This window comes from Salmo salar, chromosome ssa20 (assembly GCF_905237065.1).
Source record: "Salmo salar chromosome ssa20, Ssal_v3.1, whole genome shotgun sequence".
Taxonomy (NCBI): Eukaryota; Metazoa; Chordata; class Actinopteri; order Salmoniformes; family Salmonidae; genus Salmo; species Salmo salar.
Genome location: NC_059461.1, coordinates 14,469,268 through 14,496,297, shown reverse-complemented (window position 1 = coordinate 14,496,297; position 27,030 = coordinate 14,469,268). Strand labels below are relative to the sequence as shown.

The window sequence follows — 27,030 nt, the reverse complement described above, 5'->3', positions numbered from 1 at the left end:
ACATTTATGAAAATATGTCAATGTGTTGGTAACACAGGCATTATCACTTAAATAATGCCAGAGGAGCTGGTGTTGAGGATATATTGACACGGCTGTTAGACCCGAGACTGTCGCAACAATGGGGGTTTGTAAAATGTTACAGACAGTCTCCTGACCAACATTTTGCAACATTGTTTCAATATTGAAATTTGATCTCCATTGTCCTACTGAGATTGTACATGTCAGAACAAGACTGACATCTTTTCTCAGCTAGTCGAAATCATGAATTAGCATAATACGAAAAGTATTCAGACTTTCCAAATTTTGTTACATTACAGCCTTATTCTAATTTCGTTAAAAAAAAAATTATCCTCCTTAAACTATACACAATACCCCCTAATGACAAAGCAAAAACAGGTTTAGACATTTTTGCTAATGTATTAATTAATACATTTTAGAATAAGGCTGTAAAGTAAAAAAAATTTGGAAAAAGTCAAGGGGTCTGAAAACTTTCCGAATGCACCGTATACAAAGAAGTGTCAATAGAAAAACAGGTCAAACGAAAGTAAATGCAGCTACTTTGCTGTTATTCTAGCTGCACGGTTTGACGTAACTATGTTGGCCGCAGTTGGCTAGATAGCTTGCAAAAGTATTCATCCCCCTTGGCGTTTTTCTATTTTGTTGCATTACAAACTAATTTACATTTATTTTTATTTGGATTTCATGTAATGGACATACACAAAATAGTCCAAATTGGTGAAACGAAAACAAATCACTTGTTTACAAAATAAAAAAATAAAATAAAAATGAAGTGATGCGTGCATATGTATTCACCCCATTTGCTATGACGCCCCTAAATAGGATCTGGTGCAACCAATTACCTTCAGAAGTCACATAATTAGTTAAATAAAGTCAACCTGTGTGCTATCTAAGTGTCACATGATCTGAGTATATATACACACACACCTGTTCTGAAAGGCCCCAGTGTCTGCAACACCACTAAGCAAGGCATAGCACCAAGCAAGTGGCACCATGATGAACAAGGAGCTCTCCAAACAGGTGCGCCAAAGTTGTGGAGAAGTACAGATCAGGGTTGGGTTATAAAAAAATATCTGAAACTTTGAACATCCCACAGAGCACCATTAAATCATTTTTTTTAAATGGAAAGAATATGGCACCACGACAAACCTGCCAAGAGTGGGCCGCCCACCAAAACCCACAGACCAGGCAAGGAGGGCATTAATCAGAGAAGCAAGAAAGAGACCTAAGATAACCCTGAAGGAGCTGTAAAGCTCCACAGCGAAGATTGGAGTATCTGTCCATAGGACCACTTTAAGCCATACACTCCACAGAGCTGGGCTTTACGGAAGAGTGGCCAGAAAAAAAGCCATTGCTTAAAGAAAAATAAAATGTTTGCCAAACGTGCTCCCCAAACATATGGAAGAAGGTACTCTGGTCAGATGAGCCAAAAATTCAGCTTTTTGGCCATCAAGGAAAACACTATGTCTGGCACAAACCCAACACCTCCATCACCCCGAGAACACCATCCCCACAGTGAAGCGTGGTTGTGGCAGTATCACGCTCTGGGGATGTTTTTCCATCGGCAGGGACTGGGAAACTGGTCAGAATTGAAGGAATGATAGATGGCGCTAAATACAGGGAAATTGAGGGAAACCTGTTTCAGTCTCCCAGAGATTTGATACTGGGACAGAGGTTCACCTTCCAGCAGGACAATGATCCTAAGCATACTGCTAAAGCAACACTCAAGTGGTTTAAGGGGAAACATTTAACTGTCTATGGAATGGCCCAGTCAAAGCCCAGACCTCAATCCAACTGAGAATCTGTGGTATGACTTAAATATTGCTGTACACCAGTGGAACCCATCCAAATTGATGGAGCTGGAGCAGTTTTGCCTTGAAGAATGGGCAAAAATCCCAGTGGCTAGATGTGCCAAGCTTATAGAGACATACCCCAAGATGGCTCTACAAAGTATTGACTTTGGGGGGGTGAATAGTTATGCACGCTCAAGTTGTTTTTTTTGTCTTGTTTGTTTCACAAGAAAACATATATTTGGCATCTTCAAAGTGGTAGGCATGTTGTGTAAATCAAATGATACAAACCCCCCAAAAGTCAAAAAAAGTTTTTATTCCAGGTTGTAAGGCAACAAAATAGGAAAAACGCCAAGGGGGTGAACACTTTTGCAAGCCCCTGTAAGAGCGTTGCCTTGGAACATTTGGAAAGGAAGACTGGCTCGCATCCATAGATATAGAACAAAAAAAACTGGGTCCATCTCAAACAACCTAGCTAACTGATAGAATGAATGGCCAGCCGGCTTGGCTAGCATCTATAGATGTGTCGGGACTAGGCCTACATTTCTGTTGAGGGGTGAAATAGTAGCCTATGAATACATTTATCAAAATGTATTTAATACTTTGGTAACCCGTTGTGGGGAAAGCTATTGTACACTCGAAGTTGTGTAAAACGACTTTAGCACGCTGTGCTGATCTAAAGTAGCCTACTCGGCACCGCAGCACAGCGGTTCTAAAAATCCCTCTCATGAACAACTGCTTTAATCTGAAACGGCCGGAGGATTTCCCCCATTTAGATTATAGATAGTCAAACTGCGGCTTTATTCTTGGAAACTGTTCTTAGGCACATGTACTCTGGCATAGTTTATACTTAATAGCTCCATCGAATGGGACAGTGGTAGGCCTACCGGTAACACTAGACATAGGCTACAAGGACCAACTGAAAAAGTTCTGAGGAATTACTCACTGGTGATGCTCTTTCATTTGAGGAAGAGAACATCTGAGAGCTCTGATCAACATCGGTGTATGACATTAACTATTTACAGAAACGCAGCGCCAGTTACACGTATGGGGAAATCATTAATTTCCGCTGAAACTATATTTACCCACGGCTGATTAAAAATTATATGACGCATGGGGGCATACAGAAAGGAATTTCACACCCCATTTCGGAGCCTGCTGTGCCAGTGCCTTGCATAGCCCACTTACCGACAATATACTTAATTGCTCCCAATCCTTGAAATACCAAATACTATACATCAAAGCAGATCCTAAAGCCATTCAGTAACTGACATCGATTTTACAACGCTTCCTTTATTGTAGGTTAGACTATGCATGAAAACAAAGGTTTTCTAGCCTATCCTATCCCCAAATCCTAATCAACATCTATGCACCGTAGACCGAGCATTTTACATCCTCATTCTATTTTCTTACTAGACTATCCATCAATTGTTATACACTGTGCTGCCCTTCACTCCATCCATCAATTATGATATGCGGACATGTCACCAAATGACCCAAGCTGCCATTAGGCTGCAACAAAATCCCACATTCACGCAAGCGATGAATTTATTACTAGGCCGATATCGTTTTGGCACGTGAAGATTTAGTTAGAAAGGGGAAAATATTTACCATAAATTGTTTCGTATTGAAGACTAGAATCCCATGCAGGTTAACTGGCGCTGAGCAGTCTGCTTCAGAGCGTTGCCGTCCAGAGAGTAATCAAAAACGTTTCATCCCACTCTCCAAAACCACAAAACCACTCGTCGTTGATCAGCAATACAGTTTATTCTGCCCCTTTCAGTGCCATGAGCATTCAGAGAGTGAATCGGATTCCAAACGGGAAAACCCAAATAGTTAAGATGATTGCTCTTTCTGTCAAGGAGCAATATCGTAACTGATACGTTTCGTTTCCTGGACTGGACGACAGTGTATTAAAATAAACAGGTCAGCAAATCCAGGAGCGTTGCGTGTCAATCTCTCCAGTTAAACGGTGGTTTCACCTAACGCATAGCATACTCAACCTTTCGCCCTGCGAAACAAAGTAGCCTGTCAAAATTATCCGCTTTCGTGATCTTTCTTCTCGTTTCCTGGATAATATCTCCAAAAAGCCTTGTCACAAAACAGAATTGTCAATCCAAAATAATTGATATAGTTTAGGCTATAGGCAAAGTGTTTCGCCTGTTTAGTCTAATCAATCTGGATTTGTCAAAGTAGACTAAACGTTTCAACGCAGTCTATGGCACCGAGTAACCATACAGATTCCAAAGCTTTGGCTTTGAAACAAACGCAGTTGTTGGAAATAAATGAATAGGTACAATTAAATCCCGGCGATGAAGCTCTTTACGTCTTTTACACTTTCTCTGGCGATGCCTGGGCTGGTGCCGATCAGAAACCTCTGTCTTTCCGGTTACAGACTCGGATTTCCAATTGAGGTGACAAAACAAGTTCTAAACATTCCTCTGCGTTGTTCCTCTCATCTAAATACCAAGCGATAGCGTTAGTCTGTTTTAGGCAGCTCACTGCGCTTCGAGATGCGGTCCTCTCCGTATGCCGAGCTGCCCGAACTGACAATAACCGGAACGATGCAGACTCTCCCAGCTCTTCAGACCGCCCACCAACCAATCACTGCACTGAGGGAATTGAAACGTTTGCACGGGTTAGCCTATCATTGGTAATTGAGGATTGTTACCACGGTGACGCTGTCAGCGTCCAGGCGTCTTTATTGAAACCACGTTGTTTATTCGCGGAAAATCTATCCAATTTAATGAAATTAGTAGACTAGTTGCCTAGAATGCAGAGATTCAGTCTAAGCGCCTCGACTGCACATTGTAAATAAGAAACGTGAATCCGTTTATTATAGGCCCTATAATAAACGGAATACAAGGGTTGACCATTCTCTTTTTATTATAGGCATAATAAAGCCCTCATAATGCTCTCCTAATTTACGAAGGAGAAGCCATATAAAGTAAATGTAGGCCTATTGTGTGCTTTAAACTCTTATTACAATTAGCCTATATATGTAACAAACTGTCTCATGGTTTTCACAATTTGTCAAACAAACGCTTGAGCCTGCTGCTGTGAGCACTATATAGGCATAGCCTGGCAACATGGGAGAGAGCAACCCAACCCACAATTAAAAAAACATCTGTTAACCTTTCCCATTTTTTAAAATACTTTAAGTAAGACATCATATTACATGTAGCATCCACAATAAAGACGTAAATTAAATAACTTGCTCTGTCCACTTGAATTTTGACCACAACACCTTCTAGTCTATCCATCATTGGAATTCTGCTTGCAAAAATGCATTCCACATTTAGGAAACTATCACAATGAATACAGGGAGCTACATGGAGTTTGCAGTGAGTGACGTGAGGGCATCTCCACAAGCACTCTGTCCAGCCGGCAGCCTGGCACACACATACAGACCCTGCTGGAACACACAAAAGCAGTACAAGGCAATCACATCATGGCCTCTCATAATAAGCTGACGCTGGGAAGTGGGTGATGCAGCCCTCAGCTTATGCCAGTGCCGATAAGAGCCTGAAAGTATTACCTCGCTGTGGCAGCCCTCTCTTCCAGAAATCCATCCTGAGCCAGGTCATCAATTCTGCCCTATCTGATTGCTCACCAATCCCCCTTGCACTGGCAGTTCCATGCTAGTTGCACTGGCTGTCCTGGCCCTTCCCTTGAAAATACTCTGTATGACTTGCACTTTCATGCTAGTCTCAGTAGGCTAAAAAAGTAACATCTCTTTGGAGGATACATACAGTATGTGGTCTTTTATGTGGTCTGAGACACTGGAGACTACTCTCTGGGTATCATCCTCTAGGTAGTTAGTCACTGGGCACAGATGCCAGTACAAAAATGCCCTTACGTTGAGGACTTTTTGCAAATCCAATCAGTTTTCCACATTGATTCAACATCATAACATGGACTTTTTTTTTGGGGGGGGGGTTGAAATGATGTGGAAAAAACGTTGATTCAACCAGTTTTTGCCCAGAGGGGGGGGGCTCTAATTGTCCCTCCCTTCTAGTCACCCTCCAGTTGTCATGCACTTTCTTTATTGAAGGATCTGGCTGGTTTGTGAGAAACAATCCTATCTCGACGAACAGTGTACATTGAATACAGCCGGTCAATCAACTCAATATCTTATAAATTGAAAAATACTCAAGCAGAGCACTGTTGTGCCCGAGCGAGGCATGCAAGCAAGCTATTTGATTCGCTGATAAGCAGATGACTCAACTGTTAATTCTCAACAAATATTCAAAGCATGTTTACTCAGTTTTATTAGAGTACGCCCAATACGCCAAAGAATGGACACAACTGCGTTGTGAAAAAACTTAGCTGTTCCAATCCCCCAAGGTACCATGAGGGCACATACAAATAATGAATTATTTATACAGGAGATAAGCACAATACCACAGTGGATCATTTTCTGTGTGGCTATATTAAATATAGGTTTCAAAATAATATGTCTGAGCTTGTGCATCAGCTGGAAATTATTCCCAATGATATCTGCATCTGTGCCATAAAGGCCTGATGATAGGCCTAGCAGATCCCATTGAACATTTCCCTGCCAAGAGACCTGGAAGTAAAACTTCCCCCATGCAATGCACTGGTAACGGTTGGTAACGGTTGTTTTCTCCCTAAATGATACTAATCCGAAATGGCCTGGGTACAGCTACAGCTATTTTCCTATTTGAGTTTTTTTGGGTGGCCATCTGGCCAATATTGGATAGGCCACTACTGTATATCTAGGGAGGTGGCTGTGGTTTCCAATTTTTATCCAGATTAGTCTCATTGAAATATAAGAGAGACATTATTTCACAAGAGAGAACTTCTATCTTTGACTCAGCAATCGCATATCAACTTTGCAATAACATTAGTGAGAGTAGATCTAACCTCCAAAGACATCAAGTCCCAGTTCCTTTTTTTTTCATGGGGCACCTCATAAATAGTGTTTGTCTAAGCTTTGGCAGGGATTTGCTGTCTGTTACTCAGATACAAGCCTTGCCCTGTTACAATTTTCTCCCCAGGCAAAGTCAACTAGGGTTTAATTGAGCGAAATTCAAGTCTTCTCAAACACCAAAGTAACAGAAAATGTTTTTATGGCAGCAGAGGCATGGAAAAAAGAGATAGCATTGATTTATCTGCCATTGATTTGCGTTGGGATCGCTGCATTGTGGCCCACGGGTGAAACGAACACTGTCTGCCAAATGATGGGATGAATCTGAAAAGGTGTCAAGTGGTTAGAGGACACTGGGGTGGATGATGAGGAGGGGAAGGGGGTGGGTGGGGTGGGGGGATGACAGGGAAAGGAGGGTAGACAGGGGTGGGGGGCAAAAACAAAAAGTATCAGATTGAAAAAGAGGGTGTGGATGGATCAGACTGGATAAGACTGGATCCCACTGGGCAAAAACTGGTTGAATCAACCAGCAACAAAACATGAAATGTGATGACGTTTAATCACAGTGGAAAGTTGATTGGATTTGCAAAAAGTCATCAACGTAAGGGAATTTCGTATTTTTAACCTAAATCCTATGACATGGTGTCATTTTTGTTGTTTTCATGTTGAATTCACATTAGTTGACAAGTCAACCAAATGTAAATCAAAACTAGACGATGAAATGAAGTCTGTGCCCAGTGGGATGAGGTAGGCTATAGATTACTTGTGAGCTGCAAAAACTGGTTAGGGACAGATTCCGGAAACAGGGATGCTTTTAGGTGTCCAGTCCATGTGTGACATGGCTATGGGGTGCTCAGGGTAAATCAACTACCGATTCCCTGGAAACCAAGAACACATAACTAAGTACTGATGGAAATTACTGTAGTACTGATGGAAAGTACTGAAATACTGATGGAAAGTACACACCATAATATGGCTTTATCCAGGATGCAGGTGTGGTACAGTATTAGTGTACACACATTTACACTGAGTGAACAAAATATTAAAGACACCTGCTCTTTCCATGACATAGACTGACCAGGTGAATCCAGGTGAAAGCTATAATCCCTTATCGATGTCACTTGTTAAATCCATTTCATTCAGTGTAGATGAAGGGGAGGAGACATGTTAACAAAGGATTTTAAAGTCTTGAGACAATGGATTGTGTATTTGTGCCATTCAGGGTGTGAATGGGCAAGACAAAAGATTTAAGTACCTTTGAAAGGGGTATGGTAGTAGGTGCCAGGCGCGCCAGTTTGTGTCAAGAAATGCAACGCTCCTGGGATTTGTCACTAATAATGTTCACATATTTTTGCTTTACTTATCTCATATGTATATACTGTATTCTATTCTACTGTATTTTAGTTTATGCCACTCCGACATTGCTCATCCTAATATTTATATATTCCTTAATTCCATTATTTTACTTTTAGGATGTGTGTAGGGTGTGTATTGTGTGCATTGTTGTGAATTGTTAGATATTACTGCAATGTTGGAGCTAGAAACACAAGCATTTCGCTACACCCGCAATAACATCTGCTAAACACGTGTATGTGACAAATAAAATTTGATTTGATTTTGATTTGATTTTCACCCTCAACAATTTACCGTGTGTATCAAGAATGGTCCACAACCCAAAGGACATCCAGCCAACTTGACACAACTGTGGGAAGCATTGGGGCGTGGGGGGCGGCAGGTAGCCTAGTGGTTAGAGCGTTGGACTAGTAACCGAAAGGTTGCAAGATCGAAGATCCCCAAGCTGACAAGGTAAAAATCTGTCGTTCTGCCCCTGAACAAGGCAGTTAACCCACTGTTCCTAGGCTGTCATTGAAAATAAGAATTTGTTCTTAACTGACTTGCCTAGTTAAATAAAGGTAATAAAAAAAAATTGGAGTCAATATGGGCCAGCATCCTTGCGGAACGAATTGAGGATATTCTGAGGGCAAATGGCAAGGGGCAACTCAATATTAGGAAGGTGTTTTGTACACTCAGTGTATATTTTTAATAGATTTGGCTTACTGTAGAATTAGATCACAAAATATGTAAAGTTTCAAGGGTCAATCATCAACAGATTCTGAAATAGAATGACATTTTGTAAGATATTCAACTTCAAATGTCATGCCTAATTGTTCATGAAGTTTTTGACTGACAAAGTGGGTCAAATTGTCCCAGAGTATTGCAGCTCTCTGTCTTTCAACTCATTCCCATGCATATAAAGGAATACATACGTAGCTGTATGCATTGTGTGAATTACTTTATTTGAGATGTAATATTCAGGACATAAAGTTGACATGTATTTGTCTGGTATCCAAAATGATTTTCCTGTGACTTGACTTGTAACCAGCAGCACACCAAAGAGGAGTGGGAAGGTCAGACAGAGTGTGACTCCTCTCGCCTGAGGTGTGAAAGGTCATACGGCCTTTCTACACTTGTAAAACAGGAGCTGGGCTTTCATCGTTGTCACGGCATAACCATATGGATGTCATATTCAGTACTAAAGCACTAAAAACGGTTTCCTGCTTTACACATGAATACAACGCAAAGGGATGCATCAGTTGTATGTGATATGGTTATGTACAGTATATTTACATTTGACATGTAGATGCTCAAACACAACCTTTCCCCTATAGCGCTCTGTCTGTACAAGAGTCAGATTGTTTAACACATAAACTGAAGAGACATAATGTGCAAACTCTGTACATGCGCTAGTTAAACTACTTTATGAAACAATTCAGGAAGCTATGTCATCATCTCAAATGTTTAGAGGTTGGGTTGGAGTGGAGTGGAGTGGACCTGTCCTGGGTATTTTACACTGTAACGGCTGTCGTGAGAGAGAGTAGACCAAGGTGCAGCGGAGTTAGTGTTCCTCATTGAATATTTAATAGACAAAAGAACACGATACAAAAATAAGAAAACCGACAGGCAAACAGTCCTGTCAGGTGCAAACCACACAACAGAAACAATTACCCACAAAACCCCAACGGAAAAACAGGCACTTATGTGTGACTCCCAATCAGCAACAACACTCTACAGCTGTGCCTGATTGGAAGCCACACGGCCAAAATCAATGAAACAAACCAACATAGAAAAATGCACATAGAACGCCCACCCAATGTAACACCCTGGCCTAACCAAAATAAAGATCAAAAACCCCTCTCTATGGCCAGGGCGTTACATACACATAGAAGTCTGAACAGTCTTAGGGTCGAAAGGGACAACAGCTGTTTTGGACGGTCTTGCCAACAGCACAACAAACTTTGTTCTTTGTGAAAGCCGCGGTAGCATCTCTAACCCTCTCCTCTTAGACAAGGCCATTGTTCCCCGATACCTCGATGCCACTGGTGGATGTGACAGGTAAGAGGGCTGTCCATCACCACCAGCATACTCATACAGAAGCCTGGCAAAACATTGTCACCAATTACTGCTGTTACTCTTGCTGTCTTCCCCAAATAACACACTAATGGTAGGGTATGCTAGAACATAGAAGCCCAAAGTAAATGTAATATGAATATAATAAACAGAATAGAATATTTAGAATTCATTGCCAGTTATTATTAGTAGTAGTAGTCAGTTTCTTTATAGGTGTTTTATTCAGTAGCGTTATTGTTAGTGTTTCGAACTACATTGGTGATTTATGGAGGAGTTTTTGTAGTTACACCTGGAGATTCGGCTGGAGACACCCTCCTTCTTTCTGTCTCCCCTCCATCTCTGTCAGTCAGGCTCCAGTGGACAGAAGGACCATCATCCTTTGCTTCGCACAACGCTCGGCTCTACCTAATTTTGCACCTCCGTTCGCAAGTGATAGAGTACTATCAGTTCTGACAGCCCCCCAGAGCCATTGGGATTTGAGTGCTCCCTCTTTTCACCCACTGCCCCCCCCCCCCCCTCTCTTCTGTTTGTCTGTCTCTTTAAAAAAGGACAGGGTCTGGAGATGATAGGCGGAACAAAAGCTGTCAGTGAAAGACAGAGAAACAGAGGAGCGAGCGAGGGAGAGATCTGCAGGGGATGTGGAGGACAATGGGCTACTTTGTCCCTGGTTTCATGATTGGCCTGTGTTTAATTTCAACCAGACAGCTAATCACATTCGAGACAACCTCTCTCTCTCTCTCTCTCTAGAACACAACACACCCTTCTCCATGAAAGTCCAATTAATACTTTCTCCTCAGTCTCCTTCCTCACAAATGGTCCAAGTTCAGAGTGGAATGACTGACTATGAGGGTTAGACTCCCTGCCATACTTCTAAATATCTGCCGAGTAGTGTGTTATCCTTTCGGTTGGACGACATCGCTTGCAGGAATTGTCCTCCTAAAGCATCATCACTGGGTGTCAAACATTTTCAGTAGGGAGCATTGTATGATGATGATGATGATGATGATGGAGAGATTGTTGCATGCTCATTCCAATCTCTGAAATGATGCCCCTAATGTCACTGTTACAGTATATCTATTCTTTAGCCTTTTTCCATGATGCCGAATGAAGCCAGAAGACTCTGACTAGGATGACATCTGTGGTTCCTTTGGTATCCTAGCTGATGCTCAGTGCTACATCTAAGGAAGGCTCACAAATGAATGCTCACAAACTCCCTGTATATAGCCATGTTACTTTTACTCGTCCTTCACTGTGTATTTATTCGTCATGTCACTATTTATATATTTTTTTATTTTACTTTTTTTTATCTTTAACTCTGCATTGTTGGAAAAGGACCTGCAAGTAAGCCTTTCATTGTTAGTCTACATCTGTTGTCTATGAAGCATGTGACAAGCAAAAAGAGATTTGAATATATTTTTTTTACATCATTGTGTTCATTAAGGTGCACAACAGACAGCTTTTTATCAATTGGCAATGAGAAAATTTACATTTCTAATTGGACAAGTCCCTAGGTAGTCCCTCTATAACAACACAGGGCGAGACCAAGATGCAGACACAGGAGCCAGATGGTTCGAGTCTCTGATATTTATTATAAACAAGGGGCAGGCAAAAGATCATAAACCAGGTCAGAGTCCAGGAGGTACAGAGCGACAGGCAGACTCGAGGTCAGGGCAGAATGGTCAGGCAGGCAGACTCGAGGTCAGGGCATGCATAGGTCAGAACCGGGAGGACTAGAAAAAAAGAGATTTGGAAAAACCAGGAGCACAGAAAAACACGCTGGTTGACTTGACAAAACAAGACGAACTGGCAACAGACAAACAGAGAACACATTTATAAATTCACAGGGGATAATGGGGAAGATGGGCGACACCTGGAGTGGGGGTGGAGACAAGCACAAAGACAGGTGAAACAGGTCAGGGTGTGACACCATCCCTGTTTTAGTTGTTTTTCTTCCATTTGGTGCACAGTGAACAGCTCTGGCAGCTGGGCAAAAGCACTGTGGAACTTCGGGAAATAAAGTACACAAAGTATGAATGAGGACAGAGAGAGGGGGCTAAAATCAGGGTCCTGGGGGTGGAGAGTGGAAGAGTCAGAGCAGAAAAGAAACATGCAATCACTACACAAGGGGGAACCCAGTTCAAACAAGCAACATGCAATTAGAAAGGGTTACAGGATGGAGGTTTGTACAATGAAATAGTTCCCATTTCCCAGGATATAATTGACTCCCAGATTGACTGTGTGCTATTCAGCTGATGTTGCTCTAAAAAAAGAGACAAAATTAAGCTTTTTGGATAACGGAGAGCCAGGTGCTCATTTTCATTCCATCATATCCCACTGTCTAGAAACAGCTGTAAACCTCTGTTACGTGGTGAGCTTGGTCATGCTAATTAGGACACACCGTATGAATATTTAAAAACATTTTGAAATGGAAAATGAAAGTTCAGGTAGTCCTTCCCTGTTTCAGTCTGCTTTCTTCGTTTGGTGCCTAATGAACACGACTGTATTCTTCCGTTTTGGTGCCTAATGAACACGACTGTATTCTTCCGTTTGGTGCCTAATGAACAGGACTGTATTCTTCCGTTTGGTGCCTAATGAACACAACTTTATTCTTCCGTTTGGTGCCTAATGAACACGACTGTATTCTTCCGTTTGGTGCCTAATGAACAGGACTGTATTCTTCCGTTTGGTGCCTAATGAACACGACTGTATTCTTCCGTTTGGTGCCTAATGAACACGACTGTATTCTTCCGTTTTGGTGCCTAATGAACAGGACTGTATTCTTCCGTTTGGTGCCTAATGAACAGGACTGTATTCTTCCGTTTTGGTGCCTAATGAACACGACCCTGGAGTTCAGAAGTTAATTGGCCTCTTTTCTCTCTGAAAAGAATGAGGGGTGTTTCCCTTGCTTTTCTTTCTCCCTAAAACTGGAACTATATTGCTCTGTGTAATACCCACATGCTCACCATCTTTACCTTAATTGCCCCTCTCTCCCTTTATATTCCTGCTCTTCTTTCCAATCTTTTTAAACCTTCGACATTTTCTGCCATTCTTTTATCTATTTTTCTCAGCACTGTATATTCAGTACACATCCTTACATCTTAAGCATTTTTCTTCCCGCTTAACTAAAATCAAAGTTTTTTGGTTGCGTAAACAGTTTTAATCAGAATGAGCAATGTCAGAGTCTGGAATATAAATATATATATATATATATATATATATATATATATATATATATATATATACACACCTACTCATTCAAGGGTTTTCCTTTATTTTTTTAAACTATTTTCTACATTGTAGAATATTAGTGAAGAACTTGTTCTCAACTTGCCTACCTGGTTAAATAAAGGTGAAATAAAATAAAAATAAATAAAAAGATATCAAAGATATGAAATAACACACATGCAATCATGTAGTAACCAAAAAAGTGTTAAACAAATCAAAATATATTTTATATTTGAGATTCTTCAAAGTAGCCACCCTTTGCCTTGATGACAGCTTTGCACACTCTTGGCATTCTCTCAACCAGCGTCATGAGTTAGTCACCTGAAATGCATTTCAATTAACAGGTGTGCCTTGTTAAAAGTTCATTTGTGGAATTTCTTTATTTCTTAATGAGTTTGAGCCAATCAGTTGTGTTGTGACAAGGTAGGGGTGGTAAAAAGAAGATAGCCCTATTTGGTAAAAGACCAAGTCCATATTATGGCAAGAACTGCTCAAATAAACAAAGCAAAATGACAGACAGTCATTACTATAAGAACTTTGAAAGTTTCTTCAAGTGCAGTCGCAAAAACCATCAAGCGCTATGATAAAACTGGCTCTCATGAGGACCACCACAGGAAAGGAAGACCCAGAGTTACCTCTGCTGCAGAGGATAAGGTCATTAGTGTTACCAGCCTCAGAAATTGCAGCCCAAATAAATGCTTCACAGAGTTCAAGTAACAGACACATCTCAACATCAACTGTTCAGAGGAGACTGCGTGAATCAGGCCTTCATGGTCGAGTTTCTGCAAAGAAACCATTACTAAAGGACACCAATAATAATAAGAGACTTGCTTGGGCCAAAAAACACAAGCAATGGACATTAGACCAGTGGAAATCTATCCTTTGGTCTGATGAGTCCAAATTTGAGATTTTTGGTTCCAACCGGCGTGTCTTTGTGAGACGCAGAGTAGGTGAACGGCTGATCTCTGCATGTGTGGTTCCCACCATGAAGCATGGAGGAGGAGGTGTGGGGGTCCTTTGCTTGTGACACTGTCAGTGATTTATTTAGAATTCAAGGCACACTTAACCAGCATGGCTACCACAGCATTCTGCAGCGATACGCCATCCCATCTGGTTTGCGCTTAGCGGGACTTTCATTTGTTTTTCAACAGGACAATGATTCCATATGTGTTATTTCATTGTTTTGATGTTTTCACTATTATTCTGCAATGTAGAAAATAGTACAAATAAAGAAAAACCCTTGAATGAGTAGGTGTGTCCAAACTTTTGACTGGTACTGTATGTGAATGGTGTATATAGACAGCAGTGGAGGCTCCTCAGAGGAGGAAGGGGAGACCATCCTCCACAGTGAATTTCATGAAAATAAAATTGTAAAACATTAAAAAAGGTATCCTTTTTTAATATAAAACTATACTAAATATATTCACGTCACCAAATAATTGATTAAAACACACTGTTTTGCAATGAAGGTCTACAGTAGCCTCAATAGCCCTCTGTAGGGTAGCACCATGGTGTAGCCGGAGGACTGCTAGCTTCCATCCTCCTCTGGGTACATTGACTTCAATAAAAAACGAGGAGTTTCATGGTTCTCACTCTTCCGTAGACTTACACATTAATTATGACAACTTCCGGAGGACACCCTCCAACCTATCAGAGCTCTTTCAGCATGAACTGACATGTTGTCCATCCAATCAAAGGATCAGAGAATTAATCTAGTACTGAAAGCATAAACTACAGCTAGCTAGCACTGCAGTGCATAAAATATGGTGAGTAGATGAGAGAGAGAGAAAGACAGTAGTTGAACAGTTTTGAACAAATCCATTTCTTCCAATATGAAGTAGAAGCAAAAGAGAGTTCGACCTACTTAGCTAGCAAATGCAGCTAACTAGTTTAGCCTACTCGAACACCCTGCTCAAACAGAGGGATGCTATGTTAGCTAGCTGGCTATGACTATCCAACACAACACTGGAACTCTTCCAAGTCAAGGTAAGCTTTTGGTTTAACGGATGTATTTTTTTTGCCAGCGGGGCCAGCCGGTGTACGTGCTAAACTGCTTACTGACTGTACACTGTAATGTTACTGCATGATTGTAGTGGGTTTATTATCGCGTTAGTTCTATTAGCTATGTTGACTGTGATGTTACTTTAGCTAATATAGTGACAACGATGTAGCCTGTGTGTAGTGGTTATGATAAGGTTTGGCTTGGAAAGTTTTTTTTGCCTGGTCACATACAGCTGATGTGTTGTGCATTGAAGTCCACAAGCAAAGGGAAAAGGTGAGAGGAGGAGAGCGCATAGATGCGAGAAGGAATACAACATGGCTGCTATGAAATTGAACTGTATTTACGTATGATCAGAGGTGTATTCATTCCGCTGATTCAGTTGACAAATTGCTGTGTCATGTAGTAGCCTAAACCTATTACTGTTACATTGAACTGGGTGAATGGAATATGAATGACAGTCATCCAATATATTGTAATAGAAATAAAGCCATGCTCATTAATACATTTTTTGAATACATTAAACGGCACCAACCACCACTGATAGACATTATGGACAGTATATGAAAAGGTGTGTACAGCAGTAGCTATATAGGATGAGCAATGACTAAAATAGTATGTACGTATAAAGTGAGTAAAACAGTATGTAAACATTTTTAAAGTGACCAGTGTTCAATGACTCTATGTACATAGGTTAGCAGTCACTAAGGTGCGGAGTAGAGAAACGGGTGTTAGCCGGCTAGTGACAGTGTCTAAGGTTCAGGGCAGGGTATGGTGTGGAGGCCGGCTAGTGATGACTGTTTACAGTCTGATGCAACACCCTCTGGAGAGCCCTGGAGTTTTGGGCAGTGCAGTTTCCATACCAGGCGGTGATACAGCCTGAGAGAATGCTCTCAATGGTGCATCTGTAGAAATGTGTGAGGGTCTTAGGGGCCAAGCCGAATTCCTGCAGAGGAACCTGAAGCATTGAACCCTCTCCACTGCAGTCCTGTTGATGTGGATGATGGCGTGCTCTCTCTGCTATCTCCTGTGGTCCACGGTTGGCTCCTTTATTTTGTTGAGGGAAAGGTTATTTTCCTGGCACCACTCCGCCAGGGCTCTCACCTTCTCCCTGTAGGCTGTTTTATTGTTTTTGGTAATCAGGTCTACCACGGTTGTGTCGTCAGCAAACTTGATGTTTGAGTCTGAGACGTGATTGGCCACTCAGTTATGGGTGAACAGGGAGTACAGGAGGGGGCTGAACACGCACCCCTGTGGGGCCCCTGTGCTTAGGATCAGCATGGCGGAGGTGTTGTTGTCGGCCTTCACCACCTGCAGTCGGCCCGTCAGGAAGTTTAGGACCCAGTTTCACAGGGAGGGATTCAAACTCAGATGGATGTCCAGGTGGGATAGGTCAGTATGCAGTGCATTGGAGATTGCGTCATCTGTGGATCTGTTGGTGCGGTATTGCAAATTGTAGTGGGTCTACGGTGTTCGGTAATTGGAGGTGATATGATCCTTAACTACCCTCTCAGAGCACTTTATGATGACAGAAGTTAGAGCATCGGGGTCATAGTCATTTAGTTAATTTACCTTTCTTGTGTACATGAACAATTGTGGACATCTTGACGCAAGTGGGGACAGCAGACTGGCATAGGGAGGGATTGAATATGTCCATACACCCTCCGGCCAGCTGGTCTGCACATGCTCTAAGGATGCAGCTTGGAATATCGTTTGGGCCGGCAGCCTTGTGAGGTTTAACACGCTTTAATGTCTTACTCATGTCTGCCACCGTGATTGGAAGCACACGGTCGTCGTGAGCGGTGGGGGACCACGTCTGTGCTGTTATCCTCAAAGCAGGTGATGATGTTTAGCTTGTTTGTGAACGAGGCATCGGTGTCCACCACGTGGCTGGCTATCCCTGTATAATCTGTGATTGTCTGGAGTCCCTGCCACATGCGTCTCGTGTCTGAGCCATTGAAAGGCAACTCCAATTTGTCCCTGTACTGTCATTTTGCCTCTTTGATTGCCTTACGGAGGTCATAGCTGGTCTGTGTGTACACATCCATATTGCTAGTCACCTTGCCGTGGTTAAGTGTGGTGGTTTGCGCTTTCAGTTTTGTGCAAATGCTGCCATCTATCCACGCTTTTTGGTTTGGATAAGTTCTAATCATCACAGTAGGAACAACATCCTCTATGCACTTCCTGATGAACCCAGTCACAGAGTCAGTGTATTCTCAGAGGCAACCCAGAACATTTCCCAGTGCAGGTGATCAAAACAGTCTTGAAGAATAGATTCCGATTGGTCAGACCAACGTTGAACAGACCTTACAACGGGTGCTTTCTGTTTACATTTCTGCCTATAGCGGGGAGGAGTAGGATGGAGGCGTGGTCTGATTTGCTGAAGGGAGGACTTGTAGCCGTCCTGGAAGGGAAAGTAACAATGGTCAAGCGCGTTCTCGCCACATATAACACAGGAGAAGTGTTGACAGAATTTCGGGAGTGTTTTACTCAGATTTCCTTTATTAAAATCCCCAGATACAATTAATGTGGCCTCAGAATATGCGGTTTCCAGTTTTCACAAAGTCTAGTGTAGTTTCTTGAGAGCTGTCGGGGTGTCGGCTTGGGGGAAATATACACTGCAGTGAAAATGACCAAATAAAATTAACACGGGAGGTAATTTGATGGTGTAGTATTACAAATCGAGAGAACAAAAGGACTGGAGTTCCTGTACGTTACCACAATAGCACCATGAGTTGTTAATCAAGAGACACACCCTTCCACCTCTGTTCTTTTTTCGTCTGCTCATGATGAACTGAGAACCCCGCTGGCAGTATGAATGGGGACAATATTTCCGGAGAGAGCCATGTATCCGAAAACAGAATATGTTACAGTCCCTTGTCTCTCTGAAAGGAGATCCTCACCCTAAGCTCGTCTACTTTGCTGTCCAGGGACTGAACGTTATATACTCGGAAGCGGTGGATGGTTTGCTCGCCACCTGAGCCTGACTAGGACCCCTCTTCTACGTCTACGTTTTGGTGTAGCACCCAGGATGAATGGGGCAGCCTCAGGGAGTCCAAACAAAGAATTCAGGTCAGGGAAGTCATATTTCTGGTCTAATTTTTGGTGAGTGACTGCCGATCGAATGTCCAAAAGTTATTTTCGGCTGTAGGTAATAATACTAAAAGCATTTGGAATAAAATATTGTCAGAAAAAAAAAATATATATACTGCAAAGATGGCTAGGAGCTAGAAACAGGGCGACCGTGTCTGTCAGTGCCATCTTGTCTTTTGTCTCTGACCCCAAAATATCACTCTTTTCCTGGTGAATTATTATCCTGTCTTCTGCGAGACCCTGCCAATCTATTAATCTATCTTGCCATTTGACTGTCTTTTTTTCTTCCCCTGGCTCTGTTAAAGGTTGGCTGCCTCCTCTCTCTCTCTCTCGCTTTCTCTCTCCATCTGTCAGTCAGTCTTTGTGTGCAAATCCCACTTCTTTCTCTCGCAGACTGCATTATTCAATTTCGACGCCACTTGTTTCACAGCTGGCAGGAGAGGGACGGTATATGCATTCTCCTCTGTGTAGACCATGGTGCTAATCATCCACAACCCCCCCCCCCATTTCTATTTCACATCCATTTCTCTTCCTCGCCATTAGTGCCTGTGACGAGAACAAATCCTCACTTGAACATTTGAACACTGCCCCATATTTACAGTTTTCTTTTTAATCGCTTTGGGACTATTTTCACAACTCTTAGTACAAAACTCCAAAATGGTCACACTTGTAACGCGGCCAGTCTTTCATTCAAAACCTGTCAATGTGCATTTATTTGGATTATAAACATCACTCACCACACAACTATTGATAAAAAATATACATTTATTGTGAAATGTAATGAGAACATAGGTTTAATTAATCACCAAAACACAACATGATACCTTTTCAATTTAGTCATTTTAACTAGTTAATCCAATAGCAAACAATGCAAGATACGTGTGTGGCAAGCTCGTGGGGATGGCGATCGTACACCTTCCTACTCTATGATGAAAAGAATATCCTCAATAGGGTTGAGGAAAGGAGACTATGGGGGCAGGTATTGGGTCACAAATCGTGGATGGGCCTGAAACCATGCCTGCTACTCTCTGTTATTAACTATGCATAGTCACTTGAATTACTCTCCCTACATGTACATATACATATTACCTCACACCGGTGCCCTCTCACATTGACATTGACTCTGTACCGGTACCCCCTGTATATAGTTAGCCCCGCTATTGTTATTTACTGCTGCTCTTTAATTATTTGTTATTCTTACGGCTTACTTTTTTTTCTAGGTATTTTCTTAAAACTGCATTGTTGGTTAAGGGCTTGTAAGTAAGCATTTGATTTGAACCACCTCTACATGGGGGAACCTGACATAGTCCTACATAACGACACAGGTTACCCCTTCACCTTGACGGGCCTGCTCAATTTCATTGAGAAGCACAATGAGGTGTGCAGCGTTGTAGGATCCAAGTAATGGCTTACTTCCTACCACACCATCTTCAGAGATAGCTGCGCACGTGGAGATGTTTCCCCCACGCTGTCCAAGCACTTGGATGGTTGAAGTTTTGGCCAGGTTGAAGCCTGGTTCATCAACAAAGATATACTTGTGATGGTTTGCAGCAGCATCAAGCACCATCACCCTCTAAAAATATATTTTGGTTATTTAAAAAAAAAAAAGATTTTCTTTATACTTTTTACCCTTTTCTCCCCAATTGGTAGTTACAGTCTTGTCCCATCGCTGCAACTCCCGTAAGGACTCGGGAAGAGGCAAAGGTTGAGTGCCGTGCGTCCTCCGAAACACGACCCTGCCAAGCCACACAGCTCACTTTACATTTACATTTACATTTAAGTCATTTAGCAGACGCTCTTATCCAGAGCGACTTACACTTAACCCTGAAGCCAGCCGCACCAATGTGTTGGAGGAAACACCGTACAACTGGCGATCAAAATCAGCATGCACGCACCCGGCCCGCCACCAGGAGTCGCTAGAGCATGATGGGACAAGGACATCCCGGCCGGCCCAACCCTCCCGTAACCCGGACGACACTGGGCCAATTGTGTGCCAGCCTGGGATCGAACTCGGGTCTGTAGTGACACCTCTAGAACTGTGATGCAGTGCCTTAGACCTTTGCGTCACTCGGGAGGCCTGATAGTTTGTGATTTTTACAGTAGTGTCTAGTAACTGAGTGTTTGCATCTGAATTGGTATTGGCTGAAGAGGTAATTGTAGGCCCCTCCCACTAAATTAGATAATGAGCTACACCTGTTTAAATGTTTGTCGTCGAGTACCAGTGGGGGAGACAGGTAAGCAAGGATAGACCAGTGAAGATGATTATTTTATTCTTGGTCTTAATCTTTTAGTCTTTGTTTTTACCATTTTAACTCTTTGCTATTTTGAAGCCTGTTTTTGTATTTGTATATTTATTGGAAATAAATCTCAAAATTTAGAAGAAACTGTTCCAGTTATTTTAGTAAAACCTTTTTTTTATGTGAAGGGCATCTGCCGGCCCTCTCACAGCGTCACATATGGATTGAGGTGTTGCAACCTCCTGGGGAAGCTCAGTGTTTCACACCTGGAAATCAATTTGTCAAGACGAGCGTTTCCATGAAAGGCGCTATTATGATTCACTAATACCCCCGGTGCAGGGGTCGTGGGGTCTGCGCCCGCTCCATACCTCCTCTTAATTGGGTTCTTCAGAAAAGCGTGACTCACCTTACAGAACACAGAAAGAGGTTAGTTCCGTTTCTGTTGCGATGCCATAATGGTGCAAGAGAATATGCAAATAGCCTTGACTCAAGGATATATTTTTTTTATTCACTTGGACATAGTGATTTACTGCATGAAGGTGAATATATCACATTGTATGGAAACCTTTGGTTGCGGCTCACTGTAGCCAACGGGATTGGATTGTCACAGGATTGAAATATTTCTGAGTGCATCCAAGGGGCAACATGATTCTCCATTTTGATGTATTTTTAGAGTGACAGAAGATACTTTTAAATATACTCAACCTGAGTAGGCCTGTTGGTCTGGTTATCTCTAAGTGGAACATTGCACCAAAATACAAACTGTCTATTAAATGCAGTTCCCATAGAGATGTGGACCCAATTTCATTTGAAATGTCACCAAAGGACCAACATCCTTTTGTCAGTGTCATACACTTGTCCTCTATTCTCTGGGTTCTGACAAATGTGGCCCCTGGGGCCTGTCTCCTTCCCCATGCCATGGGCTTCAGCTTCTCTAGTAACACCTCTGCTCCATCTGCAAATGGAGGCAATCTGTTGCCTGGGCAACACACTTCCCTCCTGGCTTCTGTCATGCAAATCCATCTGAAGAAACGACACAAAGTCAAGGAAGCCAATGCAGCCACTGTGCACTGTCCTGTAAGAGGGACCGATTTATTTAATTTTTTTTTTTTTTTATGTTACAGAAGGACTCTTGACAATAGAGGCCTTGGGTCTGTATCCCGTTTTAATCCCTCCCCACGTCTCCCCTTAGGTGGTCAATTGAGTAAAGAAACCAGTTTTACCACAACTCCATTACTTCCTCTTTTAGACACGCACCCTCACACAGGAACAAAGTTTACCTCTTGAAACATTTCCGCAACCTAAAAATGTACTGTACTTTTATCTTAAATTTCAAACGGAATTGAAAAAACAACCTATAAATCTCCAAATTATATATACATATATATAAGATTCTAACCTATGTCAAATTAAATGTCGGAGTGCTTCTGTGTACCCAGAGGACCCAAACGTGGGCATTTTCTCCTCTCTGGCCTAATGCACTCTCTCACCTAATGGAAGGGAAGCAGAACAGATGGGACACAAATTGCACTTTCATACACCTTGAGGTTCAAGGCAATTTCCCCTGTGAAGTTCTCGGATTGCCTCTCCAGCCCTTTGAGCGGTGCACTCTTCAAAGGGGCTTGGTTTGTTCTGTGCGTCCGTGCACACCACACGCCTCCTCCAAAGTACTCGTTCACACCCGACGTTAGCTTTCACAGTCACTGTACATTTGGTGTGACCACACAACAATGTGTCCATGATTGTATAGTTGGGTGTCGGTGCTAACCGCACCTCGCCACTCTAAAGTGACCAATCCCATACATGTTGGCGTCCCAATAGCGCTGCTTTTGTATGACACTCAGGCAGATTATTACAGCTAGGAAAGACCGATGTGTTTTTAAGGGGAACAGCATTGGTGGTATAATTAAATTGAGGAGATTTGTTTCCTTTGATGTCACCACTCGTCGTCTATGGTTCAATGGTCCAGGTGCTGGAGGAGCAGAGTGGAGGGAGCTGCTGAGGTAATGAAAGACCTCCAGCAACATTGTTTACTGCTCCATTAACAAACAAACATCAGGGCTCATTTGACTAAAAACTGCTGACAGAGAAGGCAGTGATTAATTGCTATGGCAACCGCCACTGGTTAATAAAGTGCTGGATGCTTCAGGGAAGGGAAAATAAAACATTTTTTGAAAGGGGATGGGTTTGTGTGAGTGTGTGCGTGCGTGCGTGTGCAGGTGAGTGTTTGGGAGGGTGATTTTAAAAAGAAGAAAAAAAAGTGCTCTGTTTTATTTGTGCCCTTTGTCCGATGACGGGAGGAGCAGGCCTGCTCTGCATACCGATCGAAGGGTTAACCGCGCAACGCAATTACAACCAATTGTGGCGGTAGTTAGCAATTAGTGGATTAAATGTAATGAGTGTGCCGTTGCCATGACAACGTCGTTTTAGATGATACTTGTCAAAATGAAGAGCACTTGAGAATAGAGAGACGTTTCAGCTGTTGCAGCCTATATCCATTAGACGTGGGATTTGCGTCATGTCCATAACCATCAGTTAGGTGATGAACGTGATTTGTTTTCTAGTTGTAAAGACTATTGCTGTGGGCGGCATGAAATCAGCCATTAGGCGAAGATCCTTCATTGCTAAGATCATTTTATTAAGTACAGCAGATCCTGGTTGCCATATATACACGGAGTATACAAAACATTAGGAAAACCTGATCCTTCCATAACATAGACTGACCAGGTGAATCCAGGTGAAAGCTATGATCCCTTATTGAGCTCACTTGTTAAATCCACTTCAATCAGTGTAGATGAAGGGGAGGAGACAGGTTAATGAATGATTTTAAAGCCTTGAAACAATTGAGACATGGATTATGTATGTGCCCATTCACCACCTGAATGGCAAATGACAAAAAATGTAAGTGCCTTTGAACAGGGTATGTAGTAGGTGCCAGGCGCACCGGTTTGTGTCAAGAACTGCAACGCTGCTGGGTTTTTCACACTCAACAGCTTCCCATGTGTATCAAGAAGGGTCCACTACCCAAAGAACAGACAGTCAATTTGACACAACTGTGGGAAGCATTGGAGTCAACATGGGCCAGCATCACTGTGGAATGCTTTCGACACCTTATAGAGTCCATGCCCCGACGAATAGAGGCTGTTCTGAGGGCAACTCAATAGTAGGAAGGTGTTCCTAATGTTTTGTATACTCAGTGTATATGGTGGAATAATTTATTATTATTCCTAAGCATGTCCTGTGACTAACATTAATTAAGGTCCTGTGACCTAATTATCAATAATTTATTCCATTCCACTCTGCCAGAGTGTGGTTCTGCCAGAGTGTGGTTCTGCCAGAGTGTGGTTCTGCCAGAGTGTAGCTCTGCCAGAGTGTGGCTCTGCAGGGTCAGAGGTAAAAGCCAAGGACTTGTTCTCGGCTCAGAACTATTGTTCTCTTATTGTGTCTTCCTAGTACTTTGTAGACAAAAGCAATATGGCTATAGATAAACGATTACATTTTGAAACCTATTGAAATATATTGTGACGGGAGGAGAGCGATAAAAAAAAAAAAGAGAGAGAACACCAAACACCTTTTTATTTTGCAAATGCAATTTAGTCTGGATATGTGACAGTTTTGTCCGTGCCTTTTTCCTGTTTCTTTATAAAAGTATTTGTGCAACCGGGGCCAGAGTCCAGAGATGATTTATGACAGATTTATGAAGAGCAGCCGAGGGGGGAGAAACAGATTAGGACAAAATCTGGAGAGATAAAGATGAGACGTCTGTCTGCTGCTAAGGGCAACGAGACGAGCCCGAGCCCCCATCTGTATTGGGCTCAAGGAAAAGTGCTCAGGGCTCTGACAGACATCCGAAGATCTCAGAGCAGACAACTTGAAACCAGGGATATAGTCAGCGTCTTTTATTTCGTTTTCTTGGGGTGTGTGTGTGCGACGACGTAGACACAGACATTTAATTGCCATATGTCTTATTTAGGAGCAGACTGGATACAAATTACAATAATAAATGCCCTCTCTTGGGTTCCTTCAGAGCAGTGTTTCCCAACGGTCCTCGAGTACCCTCAACAGTACTACTTGTCAACTAATCATAAAACACTTGACAAGTTGAATCAGGTTTGTGTGCTGTCGGGAGCACTCAAGGACCGGAGTCGGGAAAAACACTGCTTTAGAGCATGTTGCCTATTCCCAAAATGGGCTAGCTAAACAGCTTATAATACAGATGCAGCATAACCCTAGAAAACATATTAGTAGGAGGATTTTTGTCATGTTTCATTCTTTTTAAGTTCTCTTCAAATAAATGAGGACCATCCTCTTCTTCACCGGACGGACCTCCTGTGGTATGGGATCCACACGCTGTAAAGCTCCTAAAGGTTCTTCTGCGGTGAGATCATCTGATAGCAGCTGCGTAGGAGAGTTCTGATCCACTCAGCTGAGCTCATAAAAGAATAGACAGCATGATTTATCCAGTCTGCTGCTACTCTGGCTGCCAGAGGGAAGCAACAGTGGCAACAAAGGAGATAGCATGAGAACCATGGCATGCATGCCAGGAATCTACATTAAAGCAGTCAAAAAGCCTGTTTTTGGGGGGGGAAACAGCCAATACATCCCTGCCTGTGTTTCATCCTGGGGAACGTCGTCTCAACGTTACGTCATTGGCTCCCAGAAAGAAGCCAGAGGGACTTTGTCATCTGGCCACGTTGAAAAGTTTTGATGTTTTCGTACTGAGAGAGAAAAAAAACAAAAATTGTGCTGACGAATCCCCATTGATCTAGGCTGATTCAGCCTGTTTTCACTGCCTTCAGCTTCAATCTCCCTTTCATTTCTCCCCGTCGCACAGGTAGGATGACTGTCAGCCATAATGCCAGTCAGCATGAGCTGGGCACAGCTGAACTTGGGCAGGGAGCTGGAAGGCCTATGTGATTACCCATACCCCCCTGCTTGGAGCCACTGCAGCGGCAGAAGTAAAGAGATGGAAGGCAGAGAGTGGCAAGCTTTTAATACCAGGCACAATAGGGCACCCCGACCACAGACAGGCACCATATTTACACAAAGCGCAGGCTCTCCCTGAGCCTTATGACAGAGCAGGCGGGATGATGGCCCTTATGCCTCACAGCCAGCCAGTGATCCATAATTCATGAGGTGAGGTGGATGGGGGCTGCAAACACGGGCCATGCTTACCAAGGGGGGTGCACCGCCTGAGCAGTGTGTCCTGAGCCCTCTGTGTCTAAGTAATTAAATGGGATTAGGTATGCGCTGAAGCCATTTTCAGAGAGATTGGCTGGCAATGCCATTATTATTGGAAAGGATCAGAGGGGCTTATAGGCACTGGGAAGAAAGGTAACTGAAGACAGAGGTTAGAGGAGATGTATTAAAAGAAAAAGAGAAAAACGACTCTCTCTCGACTGGAAACACTTTTTTCCTCTCACTCTTTTTCTCCCCAGGATGGAGGTGAGACACATGGTTCAGTGGACCCTGTCTTTGTGGGGAGGTGGCCACCACATCAAAGGAAGCCCAGGGCTGAGTGGGTCCACAGTCCGCCCCTCTCCTCAGCCCCTAAACGGACGTTTCTCATTTGTGTAACAATGCACCACATGAATGGCACCTGATTTGCAAGAGGATGCCTGGAGCTGGTCTCATTTGAATATGCACACATCTGGGTTATCTGGGATCAGGAGACAGACAGAGCTCCCTGCCAGACAGAGACAAAATACACAGGCACAAACACATACAGATGAACAGAGCTCCCAGACAGACAGAGAGACAGACAGACAAACTGACAGGCATGGAACAACCGCTTTCCTCTGCGTCTCTGAACACCTTTAACACCCCTGGCTAACTAACACTTCTGTGTGCACCTGGACTTAGTGTAAACTTAACGTGCACAGCTAACAAATAGCTCTCCACTCGGTCTGCCATGTAACACCGCATTTTGTTCTCCAATCTGAATGGATGACAATTCCAGGCGAGCGTGTCCTACTGAACGATGATTTCCTCCTCCTGTTGAAACAGCTGAAGCTAGTTCTTGTTTGTGCCTCTTCCAGTTGTAGTTTTTTTTCTTCTTTCTTTCCAGAGAGAACCTTTCAGCGACAGCAACCCCGGGAGAGATGCAGAAAGCACGTCCCCCAGGGAGAAAAGCTGCCTCGGGCTTCAGAAAGCCTATTTACAACAAGCTGTGCTTGTTCCTTTCATCAAAATAGAGCACTGAGCTTTTCTTCTGCCTTGTTTTTTTCCCCTTTGCACTTTTGACAGAAGGTTGTTATTGTAAAGCACCAAGTCTGACTCCGTTGTGCTCAAGGTTGTGGTGAGAGCCTAGCTTTCCCTTGTCTGAGGAGAGGAAAGGAGGAAAGGAGAGAAGGGAGGAAGATTGGATTG

General features: G+C 42.8%; 1 protein-coding gene across 1 annotated transcript in view; it reads right to left on the bottom strand.

Moving 5' to 3' along the window:
* fam222aa (family with sequence similarity 222 member Aa) overlaps window positions 1-4,374 on the bottom strand; it is a 122,470-nt gene extending 118,096 nt beyond the window's left edge. Inside the window, exon 1 of the mRNA XM_014160773.2 lies at window positions 3,420-4,374. The gene's annotated coding sequence lies outside the window, so the exon portion shown is untranslated. The remainder of the gene's footprint in view (window positions 1-3,419) is intronic.
* Between the last annotated feature and the right edge of the window lie 22,656 nt (window positions 4,375-27,030).